Source organism: Sapajus apella, unplaced genomic scaffold (genome assembly GCF_009761245.1).
Source record: "Sapajus apella isolate SASKATOON/1434 unplaced genomic scaffold, GSC_monkey_1.0 scaffold81, whole genome shotgun sequence".
Lineage (NCBI taxonomy): Eukaryota > Metazoa > Chordata > Mammalia > Primates > Cebidae > Sapajus > Sapajus apella.
Genome location: NW_022437021.1, coordinates 32,072 through 50,752, shown reverse-complemented (window position 1 = coordinate 50,752; position 18,681 = coordinate 32,072).

Sequence of the window (18,681 nt, the reverse complement as noted above, 5' to 3'; positions counted from 1 at the left end):
ATTCCGGAAAGCTTTCTGACCTATTGTTGAAAAACAGGGCATAAATTGGCCTCTTTTCCTAGGGAGAGCAGAAGTTAACACTGAAGACAACTTGGCACTCTTATTGGCCTGGAGATGGCACCAGAGGAATCTATATTAACAAGGTTTACTAACCATCTTTTATCTGCCATTTGTTTACCTTCCTCAGAGTTGCCATTCCTAGAGACTCAAAGTCATTTTTGTCTTGTCACTTCTCTAAAAATTCACTATTCTTCGTTGAAGATGTTATATAAGCTGAAATTCAAAGCCACCACTTTGATAAGTCATACCCTGGTGTCTCCCATATATATGAAATGTATGTGTTAATAAACTCTGTTTTTCTCTTGTTAACTTGTCTTTTATAGGGTTCTGTTTCAACTAAGAATTTATGAGAGTTGAAGAAGACATTTCTTTTATTCCCTTACACCTTCCGTTGAAATATGCATATGGAAAACTGCTCAAGGTATACCTTCACCCTTGAAAGAACTTTCATGATGGGAATAACCCCATGTAACCAACATCCAGATGAAAAAATGGATAATTACCAGCACCTGAAAGCCTCTTTATAACCCTTCTCATTTATTTACACTGTCATTCTTCAAAGGTAACCAGCACCCTGACTTCTCTCACTATAAACTAGTTTTTCTTGTTTTTGAACTTTATGTAAACAGAATCATACATATTTAATATTTTTTGTTTGGCTTCTTTTGCTTTGGCTTTTGTTTCTTCAATTCATCCATATTATTGCATGTAGCAATGATTTTTTTGTTCCCATTGCTTAAATATACCATGGTTCATTTGTTCTGCTTCTGATGGACATTTGAGTTGTTTCTAGTGTTTGACTACTATGTATTGTGCTACTGTGAGCATCCCTGTACATGTCTTTTGGTGCCTATAAATGTGCATTTTGATGGGTATATACAGAGGAGTAGAATTCCTGGGCCACAAGATATGCATATATTCAGCTTCAGTAGATAATGCCAAACTTTCTTCAAAAGTGGTTGTACTAAATTATACTCCTACCAGACGTATATGAGGATTCCAGGTGGTACAAAGTGTAATCTCATTATTTTCCATTCTGGTGGGTGTGCTTGATACTTTATGGTGGTTTTAATTTGCAGTTTCCTCATAAGAATGTCGGGTACCACTGTTTATTGGCCATTGGGATATCCATTTTTGTGAAGTGGCTGTTTAAACCTTTTGCTCATTTTAAAAATTAGGTTGTATGTTTTCCTTCTATGATTTGTAGAAGTTTTGAAAATGCATCTCATCAGTCTATTTTGCAAAGATTTAAAAATCTATATATAATTAGCTAAATACAGCTTCTTCATATCCGGTGCTAAGAATAGTACTTAATACCTTGTTAATTGTTGAAAAAGTATTTACTTATTTTTTAAATGGTTGTGTTTTCAGCAGTTTGGTTTCAGACCTTTTTTTTTTTTTCTCACATATAAGGCATTCCTGTACTCAATAATGACAAGACAGTTATTCAAGAAAAGAGCTTCCTCGCCCTTTTTCCCTCCCTCCCTTCTCTTCTTCCCTATTTCTAGCTCCCATTCTACCTCATTTCATTCCTTCTCTTTCTTTCTTCCTATCTTCCTGCAACAGTTTATATTTATGTAAAAGCTTTATAGTGAGCTTCTTTTAGAGACTTTGATCTCAATTCATAGACCCAAACCTCTTTTCTGAGAACACTGCATAAATAGCTGAGACTCATGTTTATGTAAATAATCATATCAGAATTACCTTATGATGCTGTTTTCTAAGCACTATCTTTCATCAGTCATTTAAAACTGCTTTAAAAATTCGTTTGAGAGAGACCCAAGTACACACTCATTACAGAATTTCAAATGAACCATGTAATACAAAAGGAATGATGATAAAATGTAAAATAACAGATAATGCTGTTCTTCCTATGCGGGTATGCTTGGTAAAACACTCCTGATTTATGAACATTCAGAACTACATAAAAGATAAATGCTCTTCATTACAAAACATTCTCTGGATTACAAGAGGATTCCCAATAATTCACAAAATGCACTCTTTTGTTCCTCTATGTTCATTTTGCTTATTCTGTTTCCTCTGTCTTTTTTACATAGCAAGCTCCCCATCTATACTTAAAACATATATTTACAGAAAATGATTTATATATAAACTTACAACAAAATATTGCATCAAATAGATTATCTGTAGAAAAAAAGAATACTTCATGACATCGCTAGAAGGGAACTTTCTTTAAATGCTTTCTCTGAGTTGCGGCAATTGATTTCTATTGATGGCTTCATCTTTCCAATTCTGGTGTCATGCAATGTTGGCAAAATAGCAGAGCATTCAAAGAATGCTACCAATAACAAGGATATCCAGGACTTGAACTCAGATCTAGACCAAGGGGACCTAACAGACATCTCCAGAACTCTCCACCCCAAATCCATAGAATATACATCTTCTAAGCATCACATCACACTTAATCTAAAATTGACCACATAATTGGAAGTAAAACACTCCTCAGCAAATGCAAAAAAATGGAAATCAGAACAAACAGTCTCTCACACCACGGTGCAATCAAATTAGAACTCAGGATTAAGAAACTAAAAACTGCACAACTACACGGAAATTGAACAACCTGCTTCTGAACAACTACTGAATAAATAATGAAATGAAGGCAGAAATAAAGATGTTCTTTGAAACCAATGAGAATGAAGACACAATGTACCAGAATCTCTGGGACACATTTAAAGCAGTGTGTAGAGGGAAATTTATAGCACTAAATGCCCACAAGAGAAAGCAGGAAACATCTAAAATCGTCACGATTAAAAGAACTGGAGGAGCAAGATTAAACAAATTCAAAAGCTAGTGGAAGACAAGAAATAACTGAGATCAGAGCAGAACTGAAGGGGATAGAGACAAGAAAAAAACCCTTCAAAAAATCAACAAATGCATGAGATGGTATTCTGGAAAGATGAACAAAATAGGCTGCTAGCCAGACTAATAAAAAAGAGAGAAGAATCAAATAGATACAATAAAAAATGATAAATGGGGTATCACCACTGATCCCACAGAAATGCAAACTACCATCAGAGAATACTAAAAACACATACCTCTATGCAAATAAACCAGTAAATCTAGAAGAAATGGATAAATTTCTGAACACCTGCACCCTCCCAAGACTAAACCTGGAAGATGAATCCCTGAATAGACCAATAACAAGGTCTGAAATTGAGGCAGCAGTTAATAGCCTACCAACCAAAAAAAGTCCAGGACCAGACAGATTCACAGCCAAATTCTACCAGACATATAAAGAGGAGCTGGTACCATTCCTTCTGAAACTATTCCAAACAATACAAAAAGAGGAAATCCTCCCTAACACATTTTATGAGACCAACATCATCCTGATACCAAAACCTGGCAGAGACACAAGTAAAAAAGAAATTTTCATGCCAATATACATGATGAACATTGATGTGAAAATCCTTAATAAAATACTGGCAAACCGAATCCAACAGTACATGGAAAAGCTTATCCATCACTATCAAGTTGGCTTCATCCCTGGGATGTAAGGCTGGTTCAACGTATGCAAATCTATAAACATAATCCATCATATAAACAGAACTAAAGATAAAAACCACATGATTATCTCAACAGATGCAGAGAAGGCCTTTGACAAAATTCAACAGCTCTTTATGCTAAAAACTCTCAATAAACTAGGTGTTGAAGGAATGTATCACAAAATAATAAGAGCTATTTATGACAAACCCACAGCCAATATCATACTGAACGGGCAAAAACTGGAAGCATTCCCTTTGAAAACTGGCTCAAGACAAGGATGCACCCTCTCACCACTCCTATTCAACATAGTATTGGAAGTTCTGGCCAGGGCAATCAGGCAAGCTAAAAAAATAAAAGGTATTCAATTAAGAAAAGAGGAAGTCAAATTGTCTGTATTAGCAGACAACATGATTGCATATTTAGAAGACCCTATCATCTCAGCCCCAAATCTCCTTAAGCTGATAAGCAACTTTGGCAAAGTCTCAGGACACAAAACCAATGTGCAAAAATCACAAGCATTCCTATACACCAGTAATAGACAGACAGACAGCCAAATCATGAGTGAACTCCCATTCACAATTGCTACAAAGAGAATAGAATACCTAGGAATACAACTAACAAGGGATGTGAAGGACCTCTTCAAGGAGAACTACAAACCACTGCTCAAGAAAATAAGAGAGGACACAAACAGATGGAAAAACATTCCATGCTCATGGTTAGGAAGAAGCAATATCATGACAATGGCCATACTGCCCAAAGTATTTTATAGATTCAACAGTATCCCCATCAAGCTATCATTGACCTTCACAGAATTGGAAAAAACCACCTTAAACTTCATATGGAACCAAAAAAGAGCCTGCATAGCCAAATCTTAAGCAAAAACAACAACAACAACAACAAACAAAAACCCCACAAAGCTGGAGGCATCATGCTACCTGACTTCAAACTATACTACAAGGGTACAGTAATCAAAATAGCATGGTACTGGTACCAAAACAGAGATATAGACCAATGGAATAGAACAGAGACCTCAGAAATAACACCACACATCTACAACCATCTGATCTTTGACAAACCTGACAAAAGCAAGCAATGGGGAAAGGATTCCCTGTTTAATAAATGGTGCAGGGAAAACTGGCTAGCCATAAGCAGAAAGCTGAAACTGGATACCTTCCTTACACCTTATACAAAAATTTATTCCAGGTGGATTAAAGATTTAAACATAAGACCTAACACCATAAAAACACTAGAAGAAAACCTAGGCAATACCATTCAGGACACAGGCATGGGCAAGGACTTCATGACTAAAATACCAAAAGCAATGGCAACAAAAGCCAAAATAGATAAATGGGATCTAGCTAAACTAAAGGGTTTCTGCACAGCAAAAGAAACTATCATTAGAGTGAACTGGCAACCAACAGAATGGGAAAAATTTTTGCAATCTACCCATCTGACAAAGGGCTAATATCCAGAATCTACAAAGAACTTAAACAAATTTATAAGAAATAACAATCTCATCAAAAAGTGGGCAAAGGATATAAACAGAGACTGCTCAAAAGAAGACACTTATGCAGCCAACAAACTTATGAAAAAAAGCTCATCATCACCGGTCATCAGAGAAATGAAAGTCAAAACCACATTGAGATAACCGTCTCATGCCAGTTAGAATGGCAATCACTAAAAAATCAGGAGACAACAGATGCTGGAGAGGATGTGGAGAAATGAGAACACTTCTACACTGTTCTCATTGTTCAACTCCTACTTATGAGTGAGAACATGTGGTGTTTAGTTTTCTGTTCTTGTGTCAGTTTGCTGAGAATGATGGTTTCCAGAGAAATGGGGTGCCAGGAGGAGGAGGATGTAGAGTCCAGAAATGATTGCTTTGAGGTGGGAGAAATAACAGTGTATTTGTGTGATGATGGGAACAATCTACTAGAAAGGGGAATGATGATGCAAAAGAAAGAGGAGAGAATTGCTGGAGTGACATCCTTGGAGGTGGGAACTAGGTGCAGGAAAGAGGCTGACCTTACAAAGGGGCACAAAGTATGTGCTCAAAACATGTTGAAGCAATGAATGACTTCACACTATGGGGAGTTATTTTCACTTCTATTTTTATCACTATATGGGCCCTCAATATGGTATAGTGAGTGACTAAAAGCAGAGTCTTGGGAGTCTAAGAGACTTAGCTTTGAGAACCACCCCCCTGATGTCTTAGGCAAATTTCTTAGACTCTCTATGTCACAGTTGATGCATCTGTAAAGTAGACATAATAATGGCATTTCTCATAGGGTTGCTAGTGTTATTAAAGGTGACAAAAAATATATGAATTGCCTAGCAAAGTGTCTGGCACATAGTGAGGAACTCCAAAGTGATAGCTTCTATTGTCAGCCCTGCCTCTGCCTTGGGCAGCAGTCCTGGGTACCTAGAGCTAGGAGTGAATGCCACATGAAGCCCACATCCACCCCGAGAGTTTCCCTCTTCTTCCATGGGCAGCTCATGCCACAGTAGTGCAGAACATAGCATTCTTTGTTTCAGCCCTGCAGTATTCTGACAATTCTGAAGGAGGAATTCTGGAGGCTAATTTTCTCTCCTTGTGGAGCCTTCCCTAGGCTTGGGCAGATTGCGGGACTAAAGTGAACTTCCAGATAGCAGAGATGGTAAATTGAAGGGACAAGGTGGGAGAGTGGGGAGGTGGGGGGGAGTGGTGAGGGCAGGGGTGTTAGTGATTTACTTCACCACAGATGTAACCAACACTGCCTTTAGTAGGTGGTCAATAAACAGTTTGATATATTCATGGGATATATTATACCACTTCCCAAAGAATTTGAAAGCCCAAGCAAAGGTAGTGTAAAACTTCAAATCAATTACCTATATTAACAAAGATGGGCCAGATTTTAGTCTCTTCATGTAATCAAACAAATATTTACAATTTGCCAAAGTGTATCTTGGTGAAAGTGTAGCCTGTCAATCAAGATTCTTCCACAATCCGCTTGTTAAAGTCTTTCACAGACCAAGCAGTAACACCTAAAACACTGATTTAGTTGTGACTAACACTTCATGGCTGATAATTGTGGTTTGTTTGGGGGCAATATTATGGAAAAATAAATTATGGTGGTCTTGAATACATGTTGAACAAGGTTATTAAGTAAAAGGTCCACACTCTGGGGGAATATGGATGAGAAAGGGGAAGCCGGCATTAGTATAACTAAATGAAAGGGAAAGCCATGGCCTTTCTCAATTAAAAAAAAATTGGCATAAGCAGGGGTCACTGAAAATAAAATGACTTCATACAGTTCTCATGACAGTATCCTAAAGGCTAGAGTCCAGTGATATAATTAATTAGGAGTATTTAACACTTATATTTTCAGCTTAAATCATAACAAGTTCATCACTTCTGGTTTTTTTACTGACTATTGTGCCTGCCAGTCAACCATAATGTCCCTCAATTCAGTAATTGTAAATAGTACTTTAGTAGTCACAATATTTCATTTGTTAAACTTTGCATCTTAAATTTACCAATGAGGGCTCAGTTTCGGTCAATATCTTCACACAGTTATCATCAAAATCAAGTCCTAAGGTCTGCCTTAAATGAATTAAAATTATCTGTATTTGATTTATATGTTATAAATTTTCATTTTTCTGGGTTTGGGCTTTAGCTGTGCTATAATTGTCTTGACTTTTCTCTATATCTTCATATTATATCATAATAACGTGGAAAGATAATATATAAAGACAATTTTCAGGCTGAAGGCCTTTTACTCATTATGAAGGCTTACATGTTTTGATACTTGTGAAAATATCGTAAGTTGGCCAATACTTGAAAGGTCAAGGAAACAGCCACAAACAAAGTGTGGGACATTGCTGATGGGATCCTTATATATCCCTGAACCTTGTTGCAGGACCACCTTCAATATAACACCAAGAGGGGGTGTCAGTGTCTGGCATGACGTGTCAGTCACCCTGCTGGAGCCAGTGGACAGACATTTATTCACTGTGAAGAACTAGGGACTTTTCTGTACATTACTTCTTTTTATTTATTTATTTTTTATTTCTCTCTCTCTCTCTCTTTTTTTTTTTTTTTCTGGAGACAGGGTTTCGCTCTTGTTACCCAGGCTGGAGTGCATTGGCATGATCTCAGCTCTCACTGCAATCTCCACCTTCCAGATTCAAGTGATTGTCCTGCCTCAGCCTCCTGAGTAGCTAGGATTACAGGCATGTGCCACCATGCCAGGCTAATTTTGTATTTTTAGTAGAGATGGGGTTTCACCATGTTGGTCAGGCTGGTCTCGAACTCCTGACCTTGTGATCCACCCACTTTGGCCTCCCAAAGTGCTGGGATTACAGGTGTGAGCCACCGTGTACATTACTTCTTTGAAACCTCTGTAAGGTTGGTAAAGTAATCTCCATTTTAATGAGTGCACAGATGAGAAAATGGGTTCAGAGAATTTAACTGAGTGGTTTACCCATAAAATGGCAAAACTGGAACAAATCACTATATTTTCACTCTAGCTCCAGGGCTCACAATATTCTATCACTTTAGCCACAACCTCACTTTTTGTTCTTAAGAGACAGCACCCACCAGTGCTTCATATTTCCTGTTCTGCCTTTGGCTGTGGGTTGATTCATTCACACATTTATTTATTTATTCATTCAACGTATGTATACAGAGGCCCTATTAAGATTTAAGAGCTTTGCTTGCTATTGGGAATGCAGCCATGAACAAAAGATACAGGGTTCTTGCTCTTGTGGAGTTTGTGTTCTAGTGGGAAACCAGTCACTAAGTTAGAAAATATTACATGCAATGAGTGTTGCCATGACATTGGAGGAGGAGGTGAAATTCTGTAACAGGGGACCTGGCTCAGGTCACCTTTGAACTGCAATTTGAAGGCTCGTATCATGACTCTATTTTGTCATGGTGTCACATTTGTAGAAATATCAATTTGACTTCCAAAAATAATAAAAATTAAAATTTAATGAGGTTTCTTGACAAAATGCCAAAGAGGAATTTTCTACATAACATGATATGAATAACATTTCCTAAGCACATGCTGTGTGTGAGGCATAGGGCCCGTATTGAGTAGAAACTATTAATGCCCCCATTTTATAGATAAGGACACTATCTATAAGATGACAGGGAGAGTAAGTAACTACTCAAGATAGATGGTCACATAGCTAGTAAGTAATAAAAATGGAATTTAAATCCAAATATTCTGGCTCTTAACCACCATGTTGTATGACTACGTAGAGGCAAGATTTCTTAAAAACCTCTTTCTTTTTCTCTTTTCCCCCTCTTCCTTCTACTTGTAAAATGCCCAAATGATTGTTCTTCAAATTTAGTCCCCTGGTTTTCTTGACTCCTCTTTTAAAAAAAAGTTGGGCCTTTTAAAAAGGGCCATTTAGTGTCTAAGGCTTTTTTCCCATTGTCAATCAAGTCATTAGCCTGGTTACCACAACTAAGGGTGAGCCCAGGATCTGACCAAGTAAGACAGAGTCCTCCCCTTTAGAAGGTATGTGGTGAATCAAATGTGGAGGTGGGCATTCTTGCTTGAACAAAGAGGAGACATTTTGATGTTTTCACTTGCAAGTGCTTTACAATTTCATCTTTTTTGTCTGTCAGAGAGGAATCAGCGATATTAGCTATGCTAGGAGTAAGAAGAATGGCCAATCAGAAAAAAAGCATGTACCAAAGTCCTGGGCAGAGACAGCATGGAGCTTATGAGGTATTAAAAGCTATCCAGAGTGGCTAGGGAAGGGTAGGCAGCAAGGTAGACTACAGCCAGATGGTAAAGAGCATTATAAGCTTTGGAAATGATTTTATAGTTCCTCTTTTTTGTGGCAACCAACAGAATGTGGCGACCAATGATTCTTGCAATCTACGCATCTGACAAAGAGCTAATATCCAGAATCTACAAAGAACTTAAATTTACAAGAAAAAAATAACCCCATCAAAAAGTGGGTGAAGGATATGAACAGACACTTCAAGTGAAGACATTTATGCAGCCAACAACATATGAAAAAATGCTCATCATCACTGATCATTAGAGAAATGCAAATCAAAACCACATTGAGATACCATCTCATGTCAGTTAGAATGGTGATCATCAAAAAATCAGGAGAAGACATGCTGGAGAGGATGTGGAGAAATAAGAACAATTTTACACTGTTGGCAGGAGTGCAAATTAGCTCAACCATTGTGGAAGACAGTGTGGTAATTCCTCAAGGATCTAGAAATAGAAATACCATTTGACCCAGCAATCCCATTACTGGGTATATACTCAAAGGATTATAAATCATTCTATTATAAAGATACATGCACACGTATGTTTATTGTGGCACTGTTCACAGTAGCAAAGACTTGGAAGCAACCCAAATGCCCATCAATGACAGACTGGATGAAGAAAATGTGGCACATATACACCATGGAATACTATACAGTTATAAGAAAGGATAGGTTCATGTTCTCGGCAGGGACATGGGTAAAGCTGGAAACCATCATTTTCAGCAAACTGACATAAGAACAGAAAACCAAACACCACATGTTCTCACTCATGAGTATTGAACAATGAAAACACATTGGACACAGGGAGGGGAACATCACACACCAGGGCTTGTCGGTGGTGGGGGAGGGTTAGGGGAGGGATAGCAAGGGGTGGGGGGATAAAGGAGGGATAGCATTAGGAGAAATACCTAATGTATACCTATGTAACAAACCTGCACATTCTGCACATGTACCCCAGAACTTAAAGCATAAGTTAAAAAAAAAAATCTAGGTAGAACTTGGGACCATTCAATGAACTATGGAAGAATGGCAGGGGGAATTAGTCTTTTTGGGTTCTGTGCTAACAATATTTGTACTCTATCAATTTAGCTAAGCTGGAATTATGTTTCTCATTATCCCCTTTCCTGAACAGTTCCAAATTAGTAGAGGCATTTTGCATGAGATTTTGAAAGCAGAAGTGAAGCAGCAGCCATATTCTTTTCACATTGGAATATTGATGCAGAGGCACCAGTGGCTATTGTAGCACAGGTATGTTGTCATTTACCTATAGGTTTCCTTGCTGGCAAGGCTTGCAGCCTCTTCACCTCCTGCCAGATATTTATTTTTCTTCTTCTTTTTTTTTTTTAGACAGAATCTAGCTCTGCCACCCACACTGGAGTACAGTGGCACGATCTCAGCTCACTGCAACCTCTGCCTCCCAGGTTCAAGTGATTCTCCTGCCTCAGCCTCCCAAGTAGCTGGGACTACAGGTGTGCACCACTATGCCTGCTTAATTTTTTGTATTATTAGAAGAGACAGGGTTTCACTATGTAGGCCAGGCTGGTCTCAAACTCCTGACCTCAAGTGATCTACCTGCCTTTACCTCCCAATCCCGATGCTGGGATTACAGGTGTGAGCCACTGTGCCTGGCCTGATACATATATTTTTTCTTTTTTTTTTTTTTGAAGGAGTCTCACTCTGTCACCCAGGCTGGAGTACAATGGCGCAATCTCGGCTCACTGTAACCTCTGCCTCCCAGGTTCAAGCAGTTCTCTTGCCTCAGCCTCCTGAGTAGCTGGGACTACAGGCGTCTGCCACCACATCTGGCTAATTTTTTTTTCAGATGGAGTCTCATTCTGTTGCCAGGCTGGAGTGCAGTGGCGAAATCTGAGCTCACTGCAACCTCCGCCTCTTGGATTCAAGTGATTCTCCTGCCTCAGCCTCCTGAGTAGCTGGGACTAGAGGTGCATACCACCATGCCCAGCTAATTTTTGCATTTTTAGTAGAGATGGGGTTTCACTGTGTTGGGCAGGATGGTCTCGATGTCTTGACCTTGTCATCCACCCGCCTTGGCCTCCCAAAGTGCTGGGATTACAGGTGTGAGCCACTGTGCCCAGCCTAATTTTTGTATTTTTAGTAGAGATGAGGTTTTCACCATGTTGGCCAGGCTGTTGTTGAACTCCTCTCCTCAAGTGATCCACCCGCCTTAGCCTCCTGTCATGGAGCTGGAGCCGGAGCCCAAAAGCACTCACCCCAAGTCCTACCTGTCTGTGTGTTCCCCCTCCCATAAAGGGGGGTGGTCCGGGAACTCCTGTTTCACCAGCATCTCAAATGCTTCATTTCTATGCCGTGATCTGCATAAACTGCAGTATATTCACTTTTAGTTTTGTTTTTCCGGCATCCAGTCTGCTCCTGGCATGAATAGCCTGTCCTGTATGGTTGAGTGGAGAGAGCACAGGGAGGCTGTGGGAAGGTGATGGATAACACAACAGTTAGTATGGGCCATAAGTTATATTACTTGCAAAACTTTTTCCTCACAAAGTGGTTTATATGAGCAAATGTAAAATGTATTTTCTCAGACAGTTAGTTAAGCCAAATGCATAGTGAACAACTTGTAGGCTTTCCTGGACTCACTTGGGGTTTGCATTCAGCCTTTGAATCTGGGGAGGATATCCATGAATAATTTAGTATCTGGGAATGTTACCTGAGAGCTAGGATTCTGAGCTACTAATTAGCCACCCAGAATTAAGAAGCTTTCTGTGTTGTTCTTACTATATTCATAAAAGCATAATCATGTGAGCTTATTTTCGAGGAACAACACCTTTAGCAATATTTTATGGTATTTTGTGTTTTATGTGTGGGCTTTTGCATGTAAGTAGCTGAGAGGCATGATGTATTTAGATGTGGAATTGTTTAAAAAATGAAGTTTAGAGAAGGAATGTATGTGGGAGGGTGGGGGGACTGTTACTCATTCTGAAAGACTATGCAGTCAGAAGAGACACTAATTCCTTAGGTTAAAGGACAGTCACATGGATGAGTCTTAAGTGCTTACTGGTCCACACAAACCACTGGGAGGTCTGAAGAGCATGACTGAGTCCTCCCAGCCCTAACCAGCATGGTGCCCTCTGTTAAAACAAGACAGACAGAATGTTAGACAAATTAAATGTAACAGACTTTAGTTGGGCAAAGAACAATTTTCAAATTATGCCCCTGAACCAGAATAAATTCAGAGAGACTCCAGGGCTGCCTCATGGTCAGAGATTTATGGACAGAAAAAAGTAAGTGACATACAGAAAATGGAAGTGAGGTATAGAAACAGCTGGATTGGTTACAGCTTGGCATTTGTCTCATCTAAACATGGTTTGAACAGTTGGCTGCCTTTGATTTGCCCAAATGTAGTAATTGGGACAAGAGTAGGTTACATTCTCTCTACACATCTCGTTAGGTTACATTTACTATGTATGGAGAAACCTTTAGGCTGAACTTAAAATATGTAAGGAGGCAGCTTTAGGCCAAACTTAATTGAACAATTCCCCTCTTTTAGAGGTTAACCAAAACTTTAGGCATTCAAGTCACTATGTCACCATTGTAAATATATTTATTTGGTCTCAAATCCCACTGAAACATAGCAGAACAGTGGGTTTTGTAAGGGGGGTACAAGAACGTTAGGTTAATATTTTTTGGTAAGAGTTAGAGCAAAAGGGACTTCTTTATTATGCTGGAATCCCCTGTTCTCAGGAGGAAAAAAACTGGTTTGCTTTGGGATCTGTCTGCTGCCTTGTAGTTTCAGTTTGATTATGCTGCATTTGTCGTGAGTGATGACATTTTAGTTTTGTCTCATCTGTTGTGGCCTAGGGCACAAGCTCAGTTCAATACAATGGCATTCGACAATTTTGTTTAAAAGTTCTCTGCTCTTTCGGTCTGGTTCTCTCTTAGGTGAGAGTGTGACCAAAACTTTAGGCTTTGGCAATACTGTCAGTTAACATCATTTTGAGTTTCTGGTCTCAACATGTCATTCATAGGTGATAGTGTCCTCATGGTCATGCATTTCTTTGAGTTTTTGTCATTCCAGCTGAAGTGAGACCATTTGATATTCTACAGAAGGCTGTATGAAAACATTGCAAACTTTTAAGATGTGCCAGGGAGACTATAGTTATTACTATGAGGAAGATAATACTAAGAGTTTGGAGTATGCTTTTTAGCCAGAACTTCCATAAGCCAAACCAACTAAAATCAAATAGAGCAAAGAATGAGCTAGAAAAAAATCTACTAGTTTCAACAAAGAAGCCCATTAATTCCCTACAACAAAATCTCTATAATGCCCCATGTATTTATACATGTACCACAAGAAGTATCAGCAACTCTATAGATTATTCTATGTTGTACCAGTAAGCATTCAGAGCAGTTGTATTATTTAGCATCACTTTAGAAAGATAATTTTTAAGTCTGTTGCGAACCCACAGCATTTGCAGTAGAATCTGATATAAAGCCTTTTATGAGGGACAAATTTCTATTCATTGTCTCATTTCTTCCAAACCACAGGTAAAGGAAGCTAGCAAACTATTCCCATCCTGAAAAGTGAAGGCCTCCTGGTAATATTCTCTTTAACTTAGAATGTAGGTTAACGGAAATGGACGAATGTTCTGTTTCTGACTGATGATGAACCAACAAATGCACCATTAAATTCCTCACCCAAACTTGCTTTTCATTTTCTATTGATCAAAGTATAAGCTTTCCCATATATAAGGTTGGCTGTGAAATCCTCCACAAATAAAAGTGTGCCCCATGGGTGCACACAAGACCTCTTTTCTAGTTCTATTGTTCATATGGGCATAAAGAAGGGAAAAATTAAGACAGGAAAGAGGCTTATGATAGCAGAGAAGTTTTGCTTTGTGATCTTAGGAAAGCTGTCCACTTCTAGAATGCTATGTGCTTTTGGGGACAAACTCCCCTAGTAAGCTTTACCTCAAAGCCTCCATTGGGTGTCCAGTTCCAAGAGTCTGGAAGGGCACTTCTGGGCTGTGATATTATGGAACCAAGTTTCAGGGTCCTGAAGTTTTGCTGCAGTGTAGGTGGAAAGGGCAGTCTTTCTCTGATGTTTCCAGAAGACTCAGTCTCTGGGTTCTAGATTGTGTGGGGTTTAATTGTCCTCATTTGGTAGATAAAGAAAAACTTTCTTTACCTGGTGAAAATACACCTTGGCATAATGCATTAAAGCTTTGCATCATTTACTCATATCAGAATTTAGAAGCAGAAGACACATGAGGTTTGATTATTAGGAGCATAGGCCTTCCAGTGACTATTTCAAAAGGGGTCAACTTATGTTTTCCACTGGAAGTGGATCTCATTGTCATCAGTCTACATTACCTTTGATCAGCAAGTCTAGTCAATTCAGTTAGTTTTGCCTAATACTATCTATCTGCAATACCTTATTCAATGATTTACAACTTGTCAGTGAAACGAGTACTTTTATTGCTGGAGATTTCTCCAGAAATGCACCATAAAAGAAACATATTTCCTAATGATGTTTTAGCTACTGTTATAGCATCAGTATTCTTGCATGGGAAAGCTTTTATACAACCAGAAAACATGCATTGAAAATGACAACTGAATGAAAGTCCCCCATTAAATGTTAAAATGCTACTACCAGGTAGCAGAAATGTACCTGAAGTTTTGATTGTATTCCCAGGATTACGGGTTTGACAAATCAAACATTGGTCATAAACCATTTTAGCAATTTAGAACAGTCCTCACACCAACATACATATATATTTTCTATTTGGATCATTGTATTGCTTCCATGATAAGCTCAGGAAAGGCACAGCTTTTCGTAATGGAAGCTTTAACCAAAAAGGCCATCCAGGCTCTCCATTAACCCATGCTTAACATTGAATTTGTAATCTTTTAAATAGTAGTTTTATTTTTCCAATTCAGGTGCATAGGTAATTATACCTGAATTGGAGAAACAAACTGGTATATAAGAGGATATAAATGTAATAACTCAATTTAATAATTGGTTTGTCATAGGTAATTTGAGTTGGACTATGGAGCTCTCTTGAACTGCAAATCACATTTTAGTATTGGCTGATTTAGCATGAAAATCTGGCAGAGTATTTCTTTGGTATTAATTCTTGTCTTGCTGGGTTTGCAGTTTTATAAACCCATCAATTTCTTCATTAGAGTTCTGGGAATTCTTACCCAATCTAAATGATATGATCCTAAAGTTATCCAAAACCTGTATTCCAGAATGGTTGTCAGGGGTCTTTCCATGAACCTCCTTAAAGATACAATATTTTAGGATTATACTTGCCTATAAGCTTTCAGAAAATACAGTAGAGTCAAGCAACTGACCAGGTGTGGTGGTTCATGCCTGTAATCCCCACACGTTGGGAGGCCAAGGCGGGCACATCACCTGAGGTCAGGAGTTTGAGACCAGTCTGGTCAACGTGGTGAAACCCAGTCTCTACTAAAAATACAAAAATTAGCCAGGGGTGGTGGCAGGTGCCTGTAATCATAGCTACTCAGGAGGCTGAGGCAGGGGAATTGCTTGAACCCAGGAGACAGAGGTTGCAGTGAGCTGATATTGCATCACTGCACTCCAACCTGAGTGACAGAGCAAGACTCTGTCTCAGACAAACAAAGAATTAAACAATTAACTGTGGAAAGGACTTAAAATGGTCATGTTAAAGATATAATTTATGATAAAATTTTATTTCTGTGGCCTATAATAATTTAATATAATAAACATAATTGTGACTGATAACATACCAAGACATATCAGAATTTTAGGAACCTCATACAATTTTGGAACATATATTGATAACATAGTCACAAAATATAACTCGAAAGTTAAACATCATTTCTCATTTGACAATACTTCCCATGTAATTTAACATATCAAATAAATCTGTTAATTATCTCCCTTTAGGAGTCTTTAAGGGCCTTCTGCAACATCCCAAAGTTAGTTTTCAGTCAGAAGATTTAATTTTAAATTTGATTATAGAAAACTTGTTAAATATGTCAAAGGTTTAAAACAATCAAAATAGGATCAAAGATGACTGTAAAATAATAATAATGCATAAATATAAATGTGATGTAAAATAATAGTGATGCATAAATGACAATTTAAAGTTTTTATTTTTTTTTGAGATGGATTCTCACCCTGTTGCCCAGGCTGGAGTGCAATGGTGTGATCTTTGATCTTGGCTGGGATTACAGGCACCCGCCACCATTCTCCAGCTAATTTTTGTATTTTTAGTAGAGATGGGGTTTCACCACGTTGGCCAGGCTGGTCTTGAACTCCTGATCTCATGATCCTCCCACCTCGGCCTCCCAAGTGTTGGGATTACAGGAGTGAGCCACCGCGCCTGACCAAAGTTTTTAAAAAGCAATACTCTGGTTTCTCTTCAGATCATATAAATGTTTAGCTTTTTAAAGTTTTTAAAAAGCAAAAATCTTTATTCTTTGACAGAGAGGAAACTCAGTTTTCCAAACAATCAAGAGACCTAAAAAAGACAGCATGAAACAGAATCTCTCTTCTACCTTTTTTCTTTTTTGTGCGCTTTACTCAAAAGGTAAACAAAAATATTTTACTAGCTCTTATTAACACTACATGAAATTCTTGTTCAAAATATAAAACCAAATCTTACTTTTTTATCAGTGTGTTATCAATACTATCGCTAACTTTAGCAAACTTATAAACAAATCCATTCAATCTCAATCAGCTTTTTACCACACAAGATTTCAGTAAAGCTTTTATAATTTTTTTTACCAAATTTCATTCTATTCTCTTTCTCTTTTCAACTATCCATATTAATTTAGAAATTAATTTTATCTATATCATTTTTATTCCTTTATTTTGAAACAAACTTTAAATAACTTCTAATTTTGACAAAATTATTTGTTTTTCAACAAGTACATATTTTCATGCCTTTACAATGTTCCTCACCAAAAACATATATTGCTTTTCTTTATACACTCTGTATACAAAATTATTTCTCTAGTAAACAAATGTAAATCTGGTAGTTTTTTTTTTTTTTTTTTTTTTCTTTTGTTTTTTTTTAGATAGAGTCTTACTCTGTCACCCAGACTGGAGTGCAGTGGTGCAATCTCAGCTCACTGCAACCTCTGTCTCCCATGTTCAAATGATTCTTCTGCCTCAGCCTCCTGAGCAGCTGGAATTACAGGCACATGCCAGTATGCCTGGATAATTTTTTGTATTTTTAGTGGAGGTGGGGTTTTACCATGTTGGCCAGGCAGTCTCAAACTCCTGACCTCAGGTGATCCTCCCACATTGGCCTCCCAAAGTGCTGGGATTATAGGTGTGAGCTACCACGCCAGGCCAATCTAGTAATTTTAGTTACATTTATTAGCTACAAATTCAACTTAGTAACCCCAATTTCTAGTGAAATTCTAGGAAGTAATTTTGAACTGTTTTATATGAGTATTTGTAGATGAAAACCACTTCATAATTTTTAAGAAAGATGTTTCCTGCAATTTTTAAAGTAACTAATCTAGATATATTTAGCTTCTTTATACCATATAAAAATAAGACACAAAGTATATACATTTAAACATATGTTTAATAATTAATGTTTCAGTATTTTAACTTAGAACTGACTTGATATTTTATGACTACCTATTAGTTGATTTAATGCAACATGAGTTTAAGATTTTAAGTTACTGAAAAGAGTTGTGAAATGATGATACTTGTACCCTCCCTGACATCTTCTCCAGTTGTACAGGTCCCAAGTACTCATGTGGCACCAAAGGATGACCAGGAAGGGTAGGGACCATCTAGATCCTGAATTTACACACTGCCTATAGAGCTCAGGACGGAGGACAGAGCTGGGAAGAGGACCCCTGGAGGATTCAACTTCTCCCAGAATAGCCAGAAGGCAAAGCTGGACCAGGGAGGAAGGGGCCATACTGGCTGCACTCTGCCTTGCATCTGGCCATCCAAGCACTAAGAAAATGTACCTAGGCCTCAGCATGGCTACTTGTCAAGACTCCAGAATCCAAAGGCTCAAAACCAAGCACACAATAAGATGTGTGCTTCAGGGAAGCCCAGCAACCAGCCCTTACAACTTTAGGTCACAGACAAATCAAGTATCAAAAATATTACAGAAGAAGCAATTTCATAACATTAATACAGGTATCAGATACAGCATAAACCTCTCTGACCAGTATACTCAGATAAGCCTGAATTATATTAAACTGACAATTATGAATTAATTCTTATTTTACTAATAATTTTAAAACCAGCTTTCTTTACAAAATATTATCACATAGCATAACACATATAGACATATAGAAATACAGACAGACAGAAGCAGGTCTTTTTTTTTTTTTTTTTTTTT